The following is a 23564-nucleotide window of genomic DNA, read 5'->3' on the forward strand; positions in this document are numbered from 1 at the left end:
ATATTATGTAATAGGCATCGATCGCTCATAGATTAATCTTCCTTGTTTTATATTTTTCAGTTGGTGAATAAATAAAACTAACCTTACTTATACAACTTAGTAGTTAATTAGCATAGCATTAGCATATTTTAAACAGAAAAGAACGCACTTTGACATTATCATCACACGCAATCACGCATCATCACGCAATAGCATTTTGACAAAAGTGAAATAAGTACGAGTATAGGTAAGGCACCGATAAAGGCCTACATTCGTTACCAATAATATATATACTACTAATATATGTATATGTCGAGACAACATCATCAATTCATGATAAAGCAAAGAGCAGGCTTTTTCTTCGCCCAAAGACTGAGCCTTGCAGTGCAAACGAGGCAACGCCGCTAGCGTCTTAGGCACAATGCCCCGCGCTGCGCTGCCTTTGGAAGAGGAAGCCCGTTTTAGTTAATTTTATGTGTTTTTATTTTTATTTTTATGTAAAAATACATACAAGAGTTCCATGATTATTTGTTAATATCGAAAAACATTCATGATAAATACATAGAGTACGACATAATTAGGTACAAAAAGTCTGTTCCCGTAACAAAACTATCTATTTTAGAACAGAGGTAAAAAGATCTCCATAGAAGACAAGTTTGTCTTTATACTACTTATTCCCTGTCATACAATTGTAGTTTTAAGTTATGCACAGTCGTTTAAAAAGGTTCGTACGAGTAAATTTCTTCTTTAAAAAGCGGATTTTTACGTGTATTTGTATCGTGTATGTGTACATTATTTTGTCAGTGTTCAAATGAAGGTTCAAATATGTTAAATATCTACAAAAAAACCGGCCAAGAGCGTGTCGGACACGCCCAAAATAGGGTTCCGTAGCCATCACGAAAAAACTAACTAACATTTTTCTAAGGATTTCGTATTTTTCATACGGAATCTTCCAAGTTTAGGTATATTTTATACCTTAGGCTGCTATTTAAGAGTAAAACTAAGTACTAATAATTCTCAATCAAACTTAGCCGTTATAGTTTTCCTTGAAAGTTTGATATACTTACCTGACTTTACTTTACTTATCCTGATTTTTTTTTCAAATTTTTCCACCCACCGGTTTAGATGTTAGAGGGAGGGGGGCGCTCCATTTTAATGAAACTTTGCACTTTAAAGTTGAATATTTTGCAAAAAAATCAATGAATTGAAAAATCGTCGTAGCAAACCCCTAACGGTTTTAAAAGACCTATGCAACGATACCCCGCACTATAGGGTTGGATGAGAAAAAAAAAATCACGCCCACTTTACGTCTATGGGAAGTACACCAAAAAAAAATTATTTTTATTTTTTATTGTACCATTTTGTCGGCATAGTTTACATAATATATATCCGTGCAAATTTACAGCTTTCTAGCATTGATAGTCCCTGAGCAAAGCCGCGGACGGACGGAAAGATAGACAGACATGGCGAAACTATAAGGGTTCCGTTTTTCCCATTTTGGCTCCGGAACCCTAAAAAATCATATCTATACCAAAAAATTCCGCTGCAAATTGCTAAATTTAGACACCGTTCTAACTTGTTAGGCCGGTTATCTATTTTTAGTAAGTAACACGTCAAAAGAAAACATGTGGGTTTCGTACGAAAATAAGTTATAGTTATTTAACAGTTAAATATATTCATGCTAATGTTGCAAAAAAAATTAGAAAGTAAGTTAAGCTTAATGTGGAATATATTCATTGTGGGGAAAATACGACACAACAAATAACACCAGAAAATACAAGTCAAAGGGAATATAACCACTTGATACAAGTCACGACTGTTGCCTGCAACGCCGTTGGTGTCAGTGTCACACGGGAATCGAATGCGGGCACAAGTTTCCTCTGAGAATGAGAGAGCTTGGACTGTAGTTCCTGCATGGGTCCAGTGTTCTTTGGGACTTCACATACATAATTGAATTGCACCTTACGATGTTTTCTTTCACAGTAAGTTTCAACTTTTTTCTCATATTAATTCCGAAAACTCAGAGGTACCAGAGGTCCTTTGCATTGCATTTTATGTTGTTCTATGAAATTCAACCAAATCATCGGCGGATCTATATCTTATAATCGAAAACATAATTTGAAAGTTGGTGTAAACAAATCTATAGAAATTCAATTTCGACTCGTTAGCTACTACATCTAGTAGGTTTCTATTGAGATGATGACTATGATATTAAAACTGGGTTGGTAGATCTATGACGGAACCACTGTCTTGATAGCAAATCTCGCATAACGGCAAGCAAGGCGTTTTTAGAGCAACGTTCGCAGGTCGCAGATTCTCATGTATATTATTTTTTGACAAACAACATTTTCCTAGCAGCCAATGAGCCGAAAACTAGCTTCCTAAATGTTTCAATTGGTTATTCCGGATGACCTACGAGTATAGGCTCACTAATGGCAGTAAAGAGATCTCTAGAATAATGTAAACATAAGTTATTTTAAAATTAAACGTTTAATAGTCATATAATTATCTAGGCTTCAGTAACAAAGCGTGAACTTAAATAGGATCGTATTTTACTAATTCTTAAAACGGTTAACAGTTAAATAAATCTTCAATAGTGCCGTAACATCCAGGCCAACTTGGTTGTTGTTTAAGGCCGTAAGTAAATTTATATTGAAGTATAAGTTTACTTATTTATTTTACTATTTATTCACAACACAAGATACAATAATATGATAGGAAACAAAATTAATAAAAAGTACATACATATACCCAACTATAAAAAGAAAACACCATCTAAGAGGCCCTCCTGCGGCATAGACCCCAACACACGGCGGCATTACCTCTCTGTAGAGTCAGAGAAATTCGCTGGGAGAGGTAAACGCCAGCTCTGGGGTCTCCTGAGGTCTCTATCAGCCGAGACGACAAGACCTCCATGAAGGCCCTCATGTCAGCCGACCAGGGACCCATTGTCTTTGCGAGCGCCGCAAACTCATAGTCCTTTAAAAGAGAAGAGTATTTGCGGCGCTTGAGAACTTGGGCCTGGTCAGCTGCAGCCCCGGCTTGTGAGTGGGTTGCCTGAATGTGGGAAGTTTAAGTTTACTTGCTGTTGCATAGTGACTTCGTCTGTGAACTATTTGTTTATCGTACGCCCGCGGAAACTATACAATTTTCCAGGATAAAAACTACCCTTACTTATATCATTTTAATTATTTTCAAGGTGCCAAAGATCTCCGTACCAAACTGAATCACGATTGTTTCCAAAGTCTTAGAAATGTTATGGTATTTTTTTTTATTTGTAGCACCCATAGTTGCTGACATTGTTGGTAGCTGTCACATTTCTGAAGTCAAGTAACGTTGCAATAGTTTTTATGTAATTTTTAATGAAGTAGGTAATAATTTAGTTTTTTTTATTTTTTTGCTTCGTGGTTTTCCTTTAAAACGACTTAGTTCATTTTCTATTTTTATTAATTACACCTAAACTACTTGTAGGTACTATTATTTGTTCTGTGTCTAAACGACATAGGTAATTTATGCTACGGGGTGTAAACGTAGACGCTACGTCCAAATATCGAGTCAAAATATCATTAAATCTAATCACAGTCTTCCCATAAATAGTAAATAAGTGTCTAATGTAGTAAACCGTGAATCATTAAAAACTGTTATTAGAATTAAACTAAACTAAACTACGCTCGCTAATTAAGTTTAAGTGCATTGTTTCCAACTTCGCAAATTCATCATCATCATCCCCAGCCTATATACGTCCCACTGCTGGGCACAGGCCTCCTCTCAGAACAAGAGGGCTTGGGCCATAGTTCCCACGCGGGCCCAGTGCGGATTGGGAACTTCGCACGCACCATTGAATCGCTTCGCTGGTTTGTGCAGGTTTCCTCACGATGTTTTCCTTCACCGCAAAGCTCGTGGTAAATTTCAAATGTAATTCCGCACATGAATTTCGAAAAACTCAGAGGTGCGAGCCGGGGTTTGAACCCACGACCCTCTGCTTGAGAGGCGATAGGTCAAACCATTAGGCCACCACGGCTTGGCAAATTATTATCACCAAAATAATCGTGGTCCAATTTTCGAAGCAATCTATAATAGTACTTACTACTTACTAATATTATAAAGAGGAAAGATTTGGTGTTTTGAATGTTTGATACGAATAAACTCAATTAGTAATTAGTAATTAATAATTACCTCCCACGCTTGGGAAACGGGTTAGCTGTTGTAAGGTTGCCAAGAAGACGCTGCTGTCCATCTTCTGGTCTTCTTTCTGGATCAGGTTTAATTTAGTTTTAAAGTAACTATACTCCGTTTAATTTAAGGTTTGAATTAACGGTCAAATTGTAACACACGTTTCTCGGTATTTCGAACACAAACGAACTAAAAATACGTACATGTACATTTATTAACCGTATTTATTATATTTTTATCATAGAAATTAACACAATTTTAAATAGTTTCCTTGTTTCATTTAAAAACGTGTCCAAATTGTACCGTTAAGTTTCAAATGTTAAAATAAATGGAGTATAGTTTTTATTTTAGTTTTATTTTAATTTAGTTCGTTAATTTCTTTGTCATTTAATGTAATTTTTTGTGTAACTAGCCGTAAAACATCTAAATCAGTATTCGGCCTCATTCTAAGGTCTATAGAATAGAGTTAACTAACAGTTGGCGATTAATTAAACCTTAGCACCCGCCTCACGTCGCAGAGAGAAAGGTGGGAAAACTTAAACTGGATTGTTTGTTACACATTGCGCTGCCTTTGTATGGGTAATACCTTATTCTTATTACACCTAAAATGGCGGTTGAAGTATTTTTCTGGGTGCTTTATTTAATTTTAAATATATTTGCTTGCAAGTTGTTAAAAAAAAATCTAGAATCCTGAGTCTGTCTCTAATATAGGTATTTTATAAAATGAAAGGAATCGTCGTGATGAACTGAGAAATGCCTCTTTTTTTGAAATTTGAGATTAATTAATTTATTTTGAAAGCTGAGTATGTAGTTGAGGAATGTTTTAATCTCACAATTCAAAGTCAAGGGACTTAAGGAAGTAAGTTTTGTAAATTATTTTTTCGTCAGAATTTGACTATACCGTACTCGTTGACCCCAAATCCTTTAAATATCTAATTTATTTAATGATGCAATAGTAAGTACTAACGTGGAATTAATTAATAAACGTTCACAATTGAGCCGGACTGTTAACACTTTAACAACGATATCGACAAATTATTTGGTAAGTACTTCATTTATCAAAATCAAATGGAAACTTTCAATACTTCGTTGGAACATGCGTAAACAAACATATACATACATAGACTGATATTTTTTTTCTAGTAATCTGCTATCAGTCCGAACAAAGGAAGGAGAATTTCAACAAATAATAGAATATTTTATTAAGTAACAATAACAATTGAATTAAGATATTACATTAAATAAAGCCGTGGTGCCCTAGTGGTTTGACCTATCGCCTCTCAAGCAGAGGGTCGTGGGTTCAAACCCCGGCTCGCACCTCTGAGTTTTTCCAAATTCATGTGCGGAATTACATTTGAAATTTACCACGAGCTTTGCGGTGAAGGAAAACATCGTGAGGAAACCTGCACAATCCTGCGAAGCAATTCAATGGTGCGTGTGAAGTTCCCAATCCGCACTGGGCCCGCGTGGGAACTATAGCCCAAGCCCTCTTGTTCTGAGAGGAGGCCTGTGCCCAGCAGTGGGACGTATATAGGCTGGGATGATTAAATAACAAAACAATACAGTAATATAGACTTACACTACACATTTTTTTTAACATTGTTTTACTGTTAGAACCAGTACAGATGGACTGCAGCGTGATCCCAATGCAATGTACTTACCTACCTTCCAATCCAACAGCCCATACATTTTTCATTGCAGTTCCGCTGCAGTCAGCTCAAATGTACGCAAACTGCACGCTGGCTGCGATTACGCGTGAGCAACTCAGTCTTTCGCTAATAGAGGCCACGCAAAATCCTTAAAATTAGGATTAAGGACTCTCTAATGATTGTAAAATGATTTTTGTTCTTTTGCTTGAAATAAACAGCTTAAAAAAAAAAAAAAAAAAAAAATAATAATTAAAACGTATGGGCAGTCGGTAGTTGCAATTACGTTGCAGGTAGAATGCAGTCCATACGTACTGGCCCATAGTCTTGTCTTTTGCAGCTTACTGGAGGGGAGCAGCCTGACGCAGACAGACTGTTCAGCTCAGCAGCAGGCTTATTGAGCCCTCCTCGAACTTTAAACACAAGGATGGAGTACATCATACTTAATATAATTAGGGATGGGCCGAATATTCGTTTTATATTCGGTATTCGGCAGGTTTACCGAATATTCGGCTAAACCACCGAATGTTCCGCAAAGTAGTACTCTTCTTTTTAACCTCCGATGCAAAAAGAGGGGTGTTATAAGTTTGACCGCTATGTGTGTCTGTGTGTGTGTCTGTCTGTCTGTGGCACCGTAGCTCTTAAACTGGTGGAACGATTTGAATGCGTTTTTTTTTTCGTTTTTGAGATATTGAACTTTGAAGTGACAAAGTCAGGGGTTTTCAAACTTTTTGTTGGTAAGGTTATTACTGTATTGAGCCATGTAAGAGATGAGTTAAATGTGTTATTTTTATGAGGTAAGTATTTTATGAGACTTCCAATAACAGCAGATAAAAAAGATAGTTATTAATTAAAAACAAAATATAAGTATGTAGCTGTTTTGAGATTAAGCTACAGTGATTTTTATAATAAAATAATATGTAATAAAATGTAATATAATCAATGAGGTCTTTATTGTGAGAAATTGAGCGAGTTTTTTGGTTTAATCAAGAGTTGCATGATTAAACATTTCAACAAAAAATAATCATATTTATATAGTTTCTACTTAGAAATCAACTGCCGAATATTCGGTTCGGTAAAAGTGTTACCGAACGTTCGGCCGAATATTCGTATTCGGTGAAACCCATGTTCGGCCCATCTCTAATTATAATTATATAGGAGGACATTATAAGCTATCAGATTTAGGTACTACAACTACAACTACAAAGCAAATTAGTTCGTTAAGCCTTATAGCACGGAGAAAAGATGGCCGTTGGGAGCGAAGTTTTAGAACGAAATGGAGTCCAGAGACTTAATGGACGGATGACCAGAGGCGAAAGCTGCGAGTTTACGGTGGACGCTGGGCGGTTCCAACAGTAACTGGAGGTGTACGCGGAAGGCTGTCCATCAGTGTACGTCCTATGGCTGATATGACGATGATGACTGAGAAGAAACAACAGAAACCCAGTCATGGTTGAATTGAGTTTTTAATCTCAGTCACATGCACAAGAACTTACAATTGGCATAACCTACATTGCCGTGCCCAATCGACAGCTTATAGCTCGATAGCAATGCTGCTCCGCAATGTAATGCAACCATGCAGAGTGCTCGCATGTGTGTATTGGCACATTGTCAAGTACACGTCAAGTAAGAACATATTTCTCTTTTATGGTTTCTGTTCGGTGAGGGGTGTCTATGGTGGCATTGGCATCAGAGCATTGACGAAGGGATTGCCTTAGTATCGTTACAGTACATTTATAACGCCGCTTTTCGCGGGAGAGGGATTTATATTACACGTAACACGTGTCGCTCATGTCAAAAGCTAATATTTTCAAGCAGACAGTAAAAGTACAGTCGAGGAAACTGATAGACCCGGAGATGTGACACAAAATATTAGATCATTTGTACCAGTATGGCGGTTGGCGGTTCTTCAGGGGTCTAATTACGGAATGACGAAAAAGAAAATGATGGTCATAGCGCTGGTACCGGCGGTCCAATCGCGTGGTCAATCGAACGTGCCGGATAAATAACGAGTGTCGAACGATTTGTTCCACAAAAATGCTTGTACTTTCCGATAGTCGATAAAAAAAGAAGTAGGTGGTAGTAATGCCTATACCGACGCGAATACATTAATTTAAAAAAAAAATCAACCATTTGTTCCAAGCTAATTTTTGCACAGCAAATCATGGCCGAGTAGCATTCAGAATTACACCATGCCATACTTTTCTGGTGGTTCCAAATAGCCGCCATACCGCCGCAAAGGAGTAATTTTTTTTTCGCAAATCGATTTGTACCAGTATTGCATTTGGATTTTTGGAAAGTATTTGATAAAATGTGACCGTTATTATATTTCCCATACTTCTAGTAGGGGGAAAAAGTGCTGCCATACTTGAAATACTTATTTATTCGACACGTTTTGAAAATGCGACTAAAATACGTAAAAACATTTTTTTCGTCATCGAATCATTGTATTCTGATCGTTTAGAGTAATTCTATCTAAAAAAATGTATTCCAGATTGTAACCACGGGGCGGACCGACTGTCGGACTTAAGGCAAGATGATAAAAAAAAAATTTTTTGTCGTTTTGTACCAGTATGGCATTTGGATTTTCGGAAATGATATGATACAATGTGACCCTTATTATATTTGCCATACTTCTAGTAGAGGGAAAAAGTGGCGCCATACTTAATACGCCAAATCTAAGAATTTTGAAAAAATTCGCCAGCTCCCACAGGTATTATCAGACTTCTATTTATGATCATACACTGAACTGTTATAATTTTTTTTAGGCTGGTATCGTTTCGCAATAAAAAAAATGTTACTCCTTTGCGGTATGGCGGCCAATGGGAACCGTCGGAAAAGTATGGCAAGATGATTTCCGTGAATGGCTACTCGACGATGATTAGCTGCGCAAAAATTAGACTGGTTCTTTAATTAATGTATTCGCGTCGGTATGGCGGGCTGTAAGTCACACCGGAGAAGTATGGCATTACGCTACCGCCTACATCTTTTTTTATCGACTATCGGAAAATACAAGCATTTTTGTGGAACAAATCGTTCGATTCTCGTTATTTATCCGACACGTTGGACGCGATTGGGTACCAGCCCTATGACCAGCATTTTCTTTTTTGTCATTCCGTAATTAGACCCTTGAAGATCCGCCATACTGGTTCGTACAAATGATCTAATATTTTGTGTCCCCATCTCTGGGTCTATGAATCTAGTACCTACTTTTTCATAATAAATTTCACTATAATTTCGATGGCTGACGTTTATGATGTGAACATGACCTTAGTAGCATTAACCTTAGTAGTTTATAATTTAGGTATGTAGGTAATCTTCATGTATAATTTTTTAATCACTTTCTTTCATACAAATCTAGCCTTGAAATTTCAATACAACAAAAAAAAAAGAATTAGCCAAATAGAAACCGCCGTTCTCCTCATTTTATCAAACGCAACCTTAAGGTGCGTTTCCACTAAAGCGGAGCGGAGCGGAGGCGTGCATAATCATCGTTTCACCCCGCTTCCATTGTAGTGTTATAAATGTGACGTAGACTGATATGATTTGGTCGGCTCTGAACGCTCCGCTCCTATTGAAGCGTGCAAGTTACCTTTAAGTAGTTTCCTACTTTAAAAATGAAAATACCTACGGCATAGTTACAAGTTAATTAGTGCTGAAGTGCTTACGTAACGTACTTATCCATCTAATAAGTAACAACTGCTTTTAACTTAAATCGTGGCTAAGTAACTAAACTTATTTATCCAAAGGCAATACCTACTTATAAAAAACAGCTAAGTACTTCCAACAATTACAAACTTGGCCAGAACTCTAGCCGTGCGCTCCAAAATAAAAAAAATGAATTTTTAGTTTATTGATTCCATAAGCCAGCAGCTTAAGCCCAAGACTATACATACATACAAATTTTATGTAATACCAAAACCCACACCAAAGCAATTTTTATCATACGATAACTACACGTACGGGAAGTTACGCAGACAACCGCAAGTATACATAGAAAAACAGCTATTCTCCTAGCTGTGTGTAACTAACGTTCTATCTATAAGCAAGTAATATAGAAAAAACTTCAAAATAGTATGGCTTCACTCACTTTCCAACAATATTATGGGACTATAGAACAGAAATGTATACAACTACCTTTGCGATAAAGTCCAGATTTGTTTAAATATGACGCCACTCTGTCTCTGTCTCGCAACCGAACGGTTTCGAGTTTTCCCGTTCACGATCCAACTCAAAATACGCCAAAAATGACGTCGTGCCGAGCCAATGTTGTTTCGAAAACAGTGTCTCGCGTTTCTGTCCACGGATACGGACACCGCTCGCTCGCTAGCTTCATATTATTTGGAATTTTCCAATCCACTGATTACTGCCTGTTGTAAGTTTTACAAAACAAATTCATATCCGTTTCGTATTTTTCGCGATTAGCGCCAAGTAGGAAAGTCGTAAGTGGTACTTGGGATAAGGTCGAATTTCGCCTGCATGTCGCGGCAACCCGGCCGATTACGAAGGTCGTGCTCGCAACGCCGGCGGCGTCCTGACGGCGTGTTTCTCAAATCGGACGGGTTCACATAGAAAATTCTGACAGCTAGGAACCGTCACTAGAAATAATGTCGTTTTTATTACATTTTTTGATAAAATATTATTTCAGTTTAGAACCGGCGACGACCCAACGGCTTCATCGATTTTCTTATTTGGCGCGCGACTATATTTTGTACTTTTTCGAAAGGTCCACGGCCGTGCGTCTAGGCGCTTTCGAAAAACGTTTTACAAGTATTTTCTCAGCGGCGAACGGACGTCGAGCGCGGTGCCGTAAATTGGTAATAATTCCGTTGATTACACAGTAATACGACGCCCGAATATGGGTTAGTGCTCCGCGAGGAATTCTGAGACCGCGCGACATTGGACTCGGTGATAGATAAATTGTTTTGCAATGTTCGGTGGGTGATCGTGTGGTGCATTGAGTTTTCTCTATTTTGTTTGTTTGATAGTTGTGTGTAGTGCATTCTTGTTGTGAAAGTGCGCTGCAGAATTGTGTTATTGTTGTGTTTAGCCGCTTTTGGCGGTGGCGCGGTGACTGGCAGGTCCTCGTCACTGCCGGGACTGCCGACTGCCAAGCGGCGGCCAGCCTCGGACGGCAACTGGCTGTAAGTAGCGCTCCCGAGCCTCGGCCATACCTTTTAAGTCGCCCACAGGTGGCAAAGGCTGCCAGACAATCAGCCACTTTTTAATCTGTAAACAAACCTAACAAACCAGCCAGATAAAATAGTTTCTTGCTGTTCACTGTTCACATTGTGACCAGAATAACTTGTCTTTGAAAAGTTATGTTTATTAGTGAGATAACATTATCAGGCTGCATAATAAATGTAATATTTAAACAGGCACTGTTAACACAGCTTCTATATTTGAATCAGGTACTCACTTACCTTGTAGCCGTATATGGTAAACAAATTAAGAAAAAAACATTCATTTAAGTTGAGTGCTTTAAGCATTAAGAATTTCTTGTGAGTCACTTGGCTGTGTTGATTTTTTTATAACCTCGCAAGGACAGGCACTGATCAGCTGTGTTCACCTTTGAATATAGCTCTAACCTCTGTTGTGGAATATTTTAGGTAGGCCTATGCACTTTACTCACAGTTGACTTTTCTACTGTTTCAAATGATTGTGTTATAGGAACATTCTGGTTGGTTGTTGAAAATATACATTCATAAGTGGAACATAAATAAAAAACTGGCATTATAGTCTTGCATGTCTCGAATAATACCGATTTTTTAAATAAAAATGAAATGTGTTCATGAACCCACAAAACAATACACTGTTTTTTCTCCTTGGCTAGAAGTGTAAAAATAAATTTTTGATGTATACTTGCCAAAACAAAAAGTTGCTGTTTGACTTTTGAACTCTGAAAAAGAGTTTTGCAACATAGAGTAATAAAATTTGCCTTCTTAATTTTAAAGTAACATTTTGTTAGATAGGCAGAATCTTAGTTAAGTATTTATGGTAGAACACCACATGATTTCCATATTATTTTCACAACACTGCTCGAAAATGTGGCCAAAGATAACCTAAATCCAGTAAGTACCCAAAACTGCCTATACGAAATACGAAAGAAGAATTTACGAGTGTAAGAGATACGAAATAAGTGTTTTAACAGACAATGTTTAAAAAAATCACACAAAATTAAGTTTTTTTTTTTAATTCAACTGGATGGCAAACGAGCAAGTGGGTCTCCTGATGATAAGAGATCACCACCGCCCATAGACACCTGCAACACCAGGAGGATTGGGGGGGAGTATTCATTTTTCAATTCAAAATCTGGTAGACAAAAATGGAGCTAAAAGATTGGAGAACCGATAGCCGTTTGACTCTCTCTGTAATGCAAAAGTAGGAGATACTATTCAAAACTTGTAAAAAATCGATGAAAACCTCGGGTAGCCCCTAAACATAAATTCTTTCATGCTCAATATGCTGCTTTCTGCAACTTGACTATTAAATGCAGGTGCATTAAGTAGCCAAGTTGCAGAAAACATCCTGCTACTACCATAACATTCTTACTATTTTCAAATATTTTATTTTAATAAGCATAGTTTCAAAGATCGCCTTGATTCATGCTCATGCGCAGTACCAAACTATTCCAATATTGTCAAGAAACTTAAAAAATAATGTAATCATTAGTAAAAAACCGTCTTGTAGGGCACAGCTATGTATTGAAAATTCTTATGTAATTTGAAAGGTAAACGTTAGTTTGTACGTTAAGAACTTGTGCTTTTACTTAATTTTGTCAAATACCTTGTAGGAACTGTGCCAGTTAAAACAATATTGTTTTAGAGAAGTTCACTTTATTTGATGGGAAAAATCCGATACTCTTTAAGTTTAACAGAAATTAAAAAATACTGTATTATTACGTACATGGATTTAAGCAAGTTTTTTGGGTCGATTTCCATTTTTTTTTCATGATCTGTAAAATCCCATATTTTTTTTATCAAAAACAGTTCTGCAATAATAATGAAAAATGTGAAACGGTTGAATTTGCACAATGTTTATGTAAGGAAAAAAGTTAAAATCTAAATTTTCCATACCATATTACAAAACAATGTGATATCAGATGATGATAATAAGCTCTGTGTGTACAGCAGTTAAACCTGCATTAAACCAAAAAACATGACTGATTGTGTCAGTTTGACTGATCCTGTGGTCCAATCCATGCTCTCGCAAGAAAAAAAACATAGGTTCATCAAAATTGAAAATACAAACTGAAATATAGATGCACAGAAAAAACAAAAAAATAAGACCATCACTGGGAATCGAACCCAGGTCTCGGTAATCCGTACCGCGTGCTATACCGCTACACCACTGATGGTCATAGCACGCGGTACGGATACCGAGGACCTGGGTTCGATTCCCAGTGATGGTCTTATTTTTCTGTTTTTTCTGTGCATCTATATTTCAGTTTGTATATTCAATTTAGGTTTTACGGGATGACCGTAAAAGTAAAAATTTGGAATTGAAATAAAAAATACAAAAAGATTCCAAAAAAACAATCTTAGGTTCATCAAAGTAAAAAAAAACGTAAATAAAAAAATTAGGAAAAAATAGAAGACAATTAATTTACAATTCATGGTAAACATTTGTTGAGCAACATTGTTGAAAGGAAAAATAGGTAGGTCATTACAACAGCATGATAGCTTCTGCAGTTGAATGAATGAAAGAAAAGAAAAACATTTATTCCTGACAAAATACATGTGATAAAAAGAAAAAAAAAAGAAAACCATAAGCGATTCTGATATTGTCACGAAATGGTCCCAACTCAGCATGCTGGCAACCTTGCAGACGATGCTGATCTTCTGTTGGAACCATTTGAGTCTCAGCTTAAGGTAACACCAACAATGAACTTGACAACTGAAAAATTTATCACAATACACAAACACAAACCTAATTAACGGATGCCATTCATGACATAATTTCACTACTTGTAGGAAAAACTAAAAACAAATAAATAATTATTATGGGACAATTAACATCATTTGACCTAGTCCCCAACTAAGCAAAGCTGATATAGATATACTTTTACCGGAAACGATCTCCTTAAAGGATAAGTTCGCCTTTGTACATCACTTTCTCTTGTTAACTGTTATTTTTGTTTGTTTGTTTATACTCTTTATTGTACAAAAAGGAAATATAAAAATGTTACAAAAAAGTGCTAAGTACACAGGCGAACTTATCCCTGATCCCTTCTTCTGCCAGTCAACTTTTGAAGCAGTCAAAAAAATTGAATTTGTTTTATGTACAATAAAGAGATGTACAATACAGTACTTATATGGATAAATACATAGGTAAATGCTTATTATCCAAGTCCCGAAAACAAACATTAGTTTAATGCCATTATGCCATGGCACCTACTGCTTATAGGGTTGTAAACCACAGAAAAAAAATCTAGGAAAGTTGAAAAAACCTGACAATTTGGTAGTTTCCTGGGTATAAAAAATGATTTATTTTGTTTGTCAGTTAACTAAGTCTGATAAATGAACTGAAACAATTACTTTGCTCACCCGCGACCTTATGATAGCTATTTTAATGCAATCAATGTGTGTTCATGCAGTTCCTCCACCTCCACACTATAAGAACACACACATGTTAGGTAACATCTGGTAGCATGGTGAATGGTTGTGTTGCTCTGAAGATGAGCCCTGCTTGAGTTCGAAACGCGTCAGTGTAGTATGGTGGTGGTGGTGATAGATGGTTTTATGTGATTTGTGTGTGTTCTTACTGTATGGAGGTGGAGGAACTGCATGAACACACATTTCTTGCATAAACGTAGCTATGACAAGGTCGCGGTTGAGCAAAGTAATTGTTTTAGTTCATTGCCCACATTGGGTAACTGTTGGAACTAATATTATGTCATCTTTTGTACACAGTTTGACAATAAATAAATTCTATTCTATTCTTTCTATTGATATGGACCTACGCAAAGTAAGTCTGATGCAATAAACTAAGGGGCTGTTTCACCACCCATTGATTAAATTTATCTGACGGATAAATGTGATGCCGTCTCCGTTTATTCGAACAAAACAAACAGAGACGGCATCACATTTATCCGTCAGATAAATTTAATGAATGGCTGGTGAAACAGGGGGTAAGTCTGATAATATTATCAGAAAATATTGGACATATATTTTTGTTTTGTCAATCAAACATAAAATGACAAAGAAAGAGCGTCAATTCGGGAGTGGGGGGGCTGTGACGTCACGCCGTGTTAAATAGTGTTGCACATATATTTATTATCTTCATTCTCATGAGGAAGCTCAAAGTCACTCAGAGGGCTATGCTGGGGGTTTCTCTGCGGGAGCGGGAGAGTCAGAAATGATGATATTCGCAATAGAACTAAGGTTACCGACATAGCTCGAAGAATTGCGAAACAAGCGCAGTGGGCGGGGCGCATTGCTCGCGGGACTGATGGCCGATGGGGTCAGAAGGTTCTCGAATGGCGTCCGCGGACCGGGAGACGAGCTGTCGGTAGGCCTCAAACACGATGGAGCGACGACCTGGTTAAGATCGCGGGAGCGCGGTGGATGCGGAAAGCACGAGACCGGTCTGAGTGGAGAGCCTTGGGGGAGGCCTATGTCCAGCTGTGGACGTCTTTCGGCTGACATGATGATGATAGTTATCTTCATTCATCATTTTTGTACCCGACTGCGAAGAAGGAGGGTTATGTTTAATAGACAAAAGAAAGAAGAAAGTGTAAGTATAATGACGTTTTCTGATAATCAAACTGGCAGACTTATTAGTTATTTTCGGGACAACAGCCGCAGCAGTATTCGTAAAAAACGTAGCGTTTTTTTCAGGGGCTAAAATACAAACATAAAAACACATAGATGCTGTTATAGTTTTGACCATTTCTCAAAAAGAAGTCCATTTTTAAATTTTTCAGTTGTGCGCATATTTAAAAAAATATATATTTCCTCACGCTATTTCACCACAAAAAAATAAGTAATATTGTTTTGAAATATACAAAAACTTGTGGTAAAAGTGATAAAAAGTCAGATAATCTTTGTTGATGGATCCAATAGAAAGTTAGATCATCATCATCATCCCAGCCTATATACGTCCCACTGCAGGGCACAGGCCTCCCCTCAGAATGAGAGGGGTTGGGCAGTAGTTCTCACGCGGGCCCAGTGCGGATTGGGAACTTCACACATACCATTGAATTGCTTCGCAGGTTTGTGCAGGTTTCCTCACGATGTTTTCCTTCACCGTAAAGCTCGTGGTAAATTTCAAATGTAATTCCGCACATGAAAGTTAGATGTAGTTACAAAATTACGATTTTTTCCTCACAAGGTTTCGTGACGTTTTCCTTACGTCAAGAAATTTTGGATGTTTTATGTAGTTTATGTTTTATGATCTCGTCCTTAGGGTTAATAAATAATTTCTTGACAAAACTGATTTCTTTTCAATTTCATGACGGGACAACTTTTTTAGAAATACTCCTGTATATATTTATAAACAAGAAGGAAAGGGATGGAAATGATGCGCGCTGGGAGCGGTGGCCTTGTCCGATTGGATGCAGAAGGTCACTAGGCGCTAATTCGCCTTAAGTTGTTGTTAAGGTGCCAGTGATCGGACACTGATTCTATTATTAATTACATGTAAATTCTCCGAACTAACACTTAACTTAGAAGCTTAATCAACTAATGAAAAATGGACTTTGAAAATTCATCCTCAAATCTCATTTTATTGTTGCTGCTGCGATCAAAATAAGGATGCACGTGGCAGGGTACTGACGAAAACGAAAACCGGGGTCGTCGACCCCTCAGCTGTTTACGCGCTGCGTACGCGCAATATCTGCGTTGATATTATAATACAATTATTAGGAATGCTAGCCTTTGAAGATAATCTTGTTAGGTTCGATCGATATTTCACCTTAATTTTAATAAATATTACAGCTTTATTTTTATTAGTTAAGCCAAACTAAAACTAGATTAAAATGAAATAGACTAAAAGTACAGTAATTCACACCGACCGAAGCTGCTGCAGCATTTCCTCGCTGGATTGTAGTTAAGACTGATGCGTTGAGGGAGGAGGAGTTCGGTCTGTGGTTTTTAAGTGAGTCTTTTTGATAAGTCTTTGAAGAGACTCAGAGCGCCAGGGCCCCACGGACCAAGGGTCTTTACCTTTTCGCCGAAAGGTTCTTACTAATATGTATTATAAACGCGAAAGTTTGTATGGATGGATGTTTGAATGTTTGTTACTCTTTCACGTAAAAACTACTGAACGGATTTGCATGAAATTCGGCATACAGGTAGTATATATAAAAATCAAGGTAGTTTTGAAGGACGGTTTAAAAAATATTAATAATTTGTGGGTAGTTTTGTTTTGTTTCATAAAACGTATGTGGGTACTTGGGGAGTTACAGTGACAAGTTAAAACGGTGGTTGTGGTTCGTTAGTCTAACAACTGGTAGCATGGTGTACGGTTGTGTCACTCTGAAGATGAGCTCTGGTTGAGTTCGAAACGCGTCAGTGTAGTGTGGTGGTGGTGATAGATGGGTTTGTGTGATTTGTGTGTGTTCTTACAGTGTGGAGGTGGACGAACTGCATGAACACACATATTTTGCATAAGCTTAGCTATCGTAAGGTCGCGGGTGAGCAAGGAAATTATTTTAGTTCATTGATGTCTCTACTCTAATCCTAGCAATTGAAATTTTAGGATTTGATTCTGATCCCACGCTCATACAAATTTTCATATTTTTGTAATTGCCACTAGCCGTACTCTTATTTCAAATTGAGCACAATTTTCACCAATTTCGAATGGTATTTTCGAGTTATATTTGAAAATTCGATCTCTTGGAAGTAGAGTCGAGCCTAAAGCCCAACACACACAAACGACGGGTGCGGGTGGTGCGCGGGCCCGCGACGGGCGTATTTACATGGCGCCATTGCACCGACGGCGGGCGCGGGTCGGGTCGTGCGTCCATATACCGCCATGTTATACACCCGACGCGGGCCCGCGCACAACCCGCCCCCGTTGTCTGCGTGTGTTGGGCTTTACTGTTAACACAATAGGGTTTCTTGACAGGGGAAATATCGCTAGATGGCGTTGGTATCGAGAGGTTCGTTTGACATTACAGTCTCGCTTGCAATTGGCCATTTAGTTATGTATCCAATCGCTAACGTGACGCGAATGTCGAAGTTGTCAACGGACTTTGCGATACTACCGCCAACTGGCCTGGCACAAAAACTCTCACTGGCAAATTGAATTGAACGCGAAAAGTAATAAATATTTTTTCATCACACTTGCTCGTAAACAGTGTCGTAACATGCAGGCTACCTTGGTTGCAACCCCCCAAATAAAACCCTCGACCTTAATGTGCTTGTCATGAAACCCGTGGTCGGTAAATGAGTCATTGCCCGTACTAATTTTGTTGTCATGAAGCCCAAGGTCGGTAAATGAGTGTGATACTGCATGGCGTGCAGGAGCGCGGCGCGCGCACGTCGGGCACATGGTCAGGCTGGGGTAGGGCGGCGCGGAGGCTGGCGCTGCCAAGAGCGTAGTCAGCGGTATCGGCAATTTTTCAAAAAAATATTAGTTTTCTTTTACAAATATATAATTTTACTCGCAAATGTGATGAAAAACATTGTATGTCGCACGGGCGGTACTAGAATTACGAACATCGACTCATTAAAGCCCTCAGTCTTCGACTTCGGGCTTCTAATAGACTCTCGTTCGTAATTCCTTGTTTACCGCCCTTAAGACACAATGTACTAAAAATGAGCTAGTCTCAATTAAACGGTGTGAAATACAGCCATTATATAGGCAATTGTATCATACGACTTGACGTGTAACCCACAAACACTACAATTTCTATATGGTTTGTTGATATATTCTAATATCGCCACGTATGTTTATATATACCATAGCCGTTATTTTATTACACTCGGGACTACAGGTGTGCAAGCTGCGGAAAGTTTCCAAAAAGTTGGAGAAGTTCTCGGAAATTTCTAGAAATTTTCACAAGAAATATAGAACTTAAAATTTATGAAACGGAAAGTTTCAATCCCCATGCAAAATTGTGAAAGTTTCCTTTGGCACATTATTGCCCGGGACAATATGTACATCGCTAAAATTCTATGTTCGACTGACCAGGGCTTTAAACCGTAGTAAGTGCAACCAATGCATAAAAACGCTATTTTACCCGAGACGTTATTTCCATCCGAGCCGGTGGCGACGGTTGACTGTCGAATGTAAAATGGTTTTTTTGAACGATTTATTATTATACTTTTTAGTTCCATTGCAAGGAAATTAAACGGCAATATTCCAAACTTTAAAAAAAGGAGATTATTTAATTTAAAACTGACCAGGTTGAAGATATAGCTTCTTGGTTCAGTAATTAACTATTCACTCTGGCCGTGAATAGTCCCAAATTATATTTATCCGGGAAAACAGACGACGGAAGTGATTTCCATTTGTACAGAATTGAAGCTGGCTACAACCCCTCGCAAAACTTGCTATCCCTTGGGGATTTCGCAAAGGGATATTCTTTGTCGACATCATGAAGGGAACTTTTCTACAAAATTTCAGCCTTCTTAACCCAAAACTTTGGGCTGATTATTGATGAGTCAATCTGCCATGACTAGACCTCGTTATCTCAGGGCAGTGATGTCAGAATAGGGAAACATGGGGGCAATTGGCACAGTTTGATATTTACTGTCAGTAAAGTCATTTCTTTAAAAAAAATGACAATTAATAAATACAAGAACTTATTTAAGTTTTTAAGCTTTCATTTCAATTATTTCACTTAAGTAAACATTTACATATTTTACTTAGATAGTTATATTTTGATAGGTACTTATTATTATTTTGCTAAGGGTGATTTTTGAAAACACTATGAAAAAATGCCTGCTACTGGCTCTTCGTTATACTTACCACTTTTTTATATAAAACAATGATACCGTACCGTAGTACCCTATATTGTTATTTATTTGTACCTATTACAATTTTGTAGTTACAATATTTTAAAAGCAAATTCTTCGAGATGAATTTGCCGAAGTCTATTATAACTACAATATGTATGAATTCACTACCTTTTGAGAAGGTTCAGTTGGATGGCATAGATATATTGGATGCATAATGTGGACTGTAAGGCTCAAAATTAAGATTTGAAGATGATAATATTCGAACGGGTATTATGTATTATGATTTATTTGACCTATACCTACTGTGAGTTCTGTGCAGGGGAGACATTTTGTGTTGAGATATAGACAAGCGTTTGTTTGTTTTTTCTTTTTTTTTTAATGCAGAAGCGACATCTTCAATTTGTTTAAAATAACTAAAACAATTTTACTTTTCACATTCGTTCTATTTTTAAATTACCGCATATCCCTACTATCCCAACTAACTTTATAAATGCTGTTTGTTGTCAAATCCCCTATTGCACCAAAGGGATTTCGTGTTTTGAAAAGGGTTCAGTACATTTTACTGTTTTTCAAATGTGCCATTTATACTGTCCAAAGTACTAAAAAGCTTAATATAATATTTATTTGGTTTGTTCCAATTGGTCCCATACTCCCCTTACCCCTATTACGACACTTGTGATATTTTAATGCCCTGAGATAACGAGGATTACTTTTCTTTTGAAGCTTTTATTTAACTTACCCTGTTGGTTGTTGTTGGCTCAAATCTTGCAAGTTCGTTTTGACTCACTCCCAGCCCAGTGGTCGGATTATCTTGAAATTTGGTGTACATGTGTAAGTTGGATGACAATGTAAGTACAGTCGAAATGATTTTTTTAACAGAAACTTGCTATGTTTGAATTGTGGGTTCATTTTATTTACCATCTTTACGCCACGCTAGTATTCGATCGAATTAGATATGTAAAAATAGATGAAGAACGTAAGAAAAACCCCTAGGAACAAAGCAAAATGACACGCAGAGTGCCCACTTTGACCCCTGTCAAAGTGCATACGTTTCGTTTTCCTGCTAAAGATAACACGAATATTCTTCCAGAAGACCAACTCTGAAATTACTCTGGATACAGAATTAGAGCTAAATCCTAATTAGGAACAAACAGGAAGAGGTTGAAAGAGTTAGTTTTTTTTATATGGCTCTGTGCATCGGTATTCGGTGGACAATTTTGCCTGTGCCTAGTGGAACTTGCCGTTGTACTGTAAAAAAATCTAGAAAACGAAATATGAGAGGTACTGGTGGATGAACAACGTCAGCGCGAATCTCGATTTCATTGAAAGAGAATGTGCAAACTAAGTTTTTGTTAAAAAATAAATTTGAATACAAGCTTTTTTGTTGACTGTACTGGCATTGTCATTCAAACTATATTTCCGTACCCGTTGAGGAGTTACGTCCTGCGGAGATGATCCTGGCTGAACCACCGGGATGACACTATCAGATTATTGTATTGTCACCAGATTTAGATAAGTATGCCAAATTTCAAGTGAATCTGACCACTGGAAGTAGGTCAAATTAAACTTGCAAGATTTGACTCACCCATACATATTTTACGTAGATATAGACATATACATTGCAAGTTAAATAAAAGCTTGTAAATAGTAGATTGTACAATAATAGCATAAAACGAGCCATTTTACCCGAGGCGTTTGTAAAGCCACCCGAGCCCGGTACGGCGAGGCTGGATAGACACGTCGAGGGGAAAATGTGTTTAATGCTCGAGTTTTACACTTTGCTTTTCACTTCGATTGAGAGGAAATTAAATAGCAACAGTGGAAACAATTGTTCACTTACTAGGATACCTTTTATTTTACATGCATTGCTATACAAAATCACCGATCGATTGGTTGATTTTTAGTTTTACATTATTCAACAAATATAGAAACTTTTTTTGTTTGTGGCTGTTGACACCTGTTTACCTTAGTCTTAGCCGAAGATTTTACTTTATGCACTAGAGCATAAAAAATAGTTTTATGTCGCCTAGATCCAGCATAAACACCAACTTACGAGCATGAGAAGTGAAAGATCATTTTAATACAAGCATTTTGTTCAATGTACTCTTTGTTTGTATTTGCATTAATTGTCAAAGCTACTTTATCCGTATCCGGATAACTAGAAGTGGGCGAATTGCGACATGCGAGATTTTGCCCGTACAAACATTGCATGTGAAATAAAAACTTGTAAAAAGTGGCCAACTCGTACACGCTCACAATCGACATTAAAAATGAAAATCTAGATCCAAACAGACAATATAAAGGAAACGATCTACTATTAAGAGAGTGAATGAACGGTGAAAACTATTACTAGGTATCTGTACTAGTGTGTGTGCACACAGGCGCTGTCTCTGTCAGTATACCTAGTATAGATACTGCCGGAGTCGGCGCACCTTGCAGCAACTTTTTGTTATCCCATTGAATTGTAAATGTTATAAAGCAAAGGCAAAAACTAGCAAAATGAACGGCAGATTTCTAAACGCGTCGAGTTTGTTCACACGAGGGCTTTTTGAGGCTTAGTGCAGTTTCCGAACGGAGCAACAGGTTGAGTGAAAGGTTTGGGGACAGCAGTTGTAGTAAATGCATTGCTTGGTGTAGTAGTTGTTGTTAGGCTACGTTTCTACCAGAGACACGCTTTATTTACCTATCCCCGCTACGCTCAGCTGTTTCCACTAGAGTCGCAAAGCACGAGGTGGGTAAATGAAACGTTCCTCGCAACACATCCTCGGCCCTCGCACATCAATCAATCTGTTTAAAAAAATATACCTCGTTGAGTGTCTTGCCGGATTCTTCTCAATAGAGGTTTTTCCGAACCGGTGGTAGGTTTTTTTGACATTCATAAGTGCTTGTTATAGCCTAGATTGAATAAAGATATTTTGACTTTGACTTTGATCTCTGGTGGAAACGCAGCTTTATTAAGGGCTTTTTAGACACCACAGGCACAAACTCTGAAAAATAGGAATCTTAGGATTCGGAGAGATGATGAAGCTGTGCAATGGAGACGACATTTAAAAAAAACTAAGAAAATTATCCTAATTCCTTTTAGAACACTTTCGCTATGGAGTATTACGGGAAATTGGCATTGTTAATATTTTACCACTGTACCCTGATTCAAAAACCAATTCGGGGGATAGGGTTTTAGATCGCTTTTTCCTATTCTGATTCAAAAATACTTAAGGGTTACGAAATTATAGCCAAAAATATGTTTAACCTTTGTTTGACCTTTCTAAGGGATAAATCATTTTACCTTAAAAGTAAATCCATAAGTATCTAGATACACGCTGATATTGATGTCAGTCAGTTGGCACTGTTAAATGCTCATTATTTTTCCGACAATCGACATCGAATCGAATCCTTTTCCCTTTTCCGCGCGTAGTTTTCATATAACCGACGACGAAGACGTCGACGTTTTGACGACTGGATGGCCAAGTGGTTAGATAACCTGACTACGAAGCTTGAGGTCCCGGGTTCGATTCCCGGCCGGGGCAGATATTTGTATGAATAATACGAATGTTTGTTCTCGGGTCTTGGATGTTTAATATGTATTTAAGTATGTATTTAACTATAAAATCTTGAAATTAAAACCGTTAGGTTTAGATTCACGAAATTTAGCATAGTGGCTTTTAATTTAATGTTCGGGTTGCCATCTCCAAACTTTGAAATCCAGGATTTAAAGGTAGAAATACCAGGATATTTCGGTTTAAAGCCAGGACTATATATAAGAGTATTAAAAAAGAGAGGACAAAAGTTTTTGAAAGACAAAACTGTCTCAAAACACAGACGTTCATTGCCCCTTATCGCATAATTGTCATAATTAATT

General features: G+C 37.5%; 1 protein-coding gene across 1 annotated transcript in view; it reads left to right on the top strand.

Annotated features, from left to right (window-relative positions):
* The first annotated feature begins 10249 nt into the window (after positions 1-10249).
* Positions 10250-23564, top strand: part of LOC141442687 (uncharacterized) — a 60395-nt gene continuing 47080 nt past the window's right edge. Inside the window, 1 exon segment of the mRNA XM_074107739.1 lies at positions 10250-10942. The gene's annotated coding sequence lies outside the window, so the exon portion shown is untranslated.

This window comes from Choristoneura fumiferana, chromosome 26 (assembly GCF_025370935.1).
Source record: "Choristoneura fumiferana chromosome 26, NRCan_CFum_1, whole genome shotgun sequence".
Taxonomy (NCBI): domain Eukaryota; kingdom Metazoa; phylum Arthropoda; class Insecta; order Lepidoptera; family Tortricidae; genus Choristoneura; species Choristoneura fumiferana.